Here is a 208-nt window from a genome sequence, read left to right as displayed (position 1 = left end):
TTGTATGATGCATGTTAGCTTTTGATACTAAAGGAGGTAGTTTAATTCTGTCTTATATAATTTTTAATGAAGGTAATTTTTATTTACTTGATTTACCCTTATCAAGGTAACCCTTTAATCAGGCACTTCATTTTTTTAATATATAAATTAAAAAATTTTTTAGAAAATTTGTTTATGTATTATTTTGTTTATTTCTAATTAATTTATC

The sequence above is a fragment of the Schistocerca cancellata genome, chromosome 4 (assembly GCF_023864275.1).
Source record: "Schistocerca cancellata isolate TAMUIC-IGC-003103 chromosome 4, iqSchCanc2.1, whole genome shotgun sequence".
Lineage (NCBI taxonomy): Eukaryota > Metazoa > Arthropoda > Insecta > Orthoptera > Acrididae > Schistocerca > Schistocerca cancellata.
Note: the sequence above shows the minus strand (reverse complement) of the source record.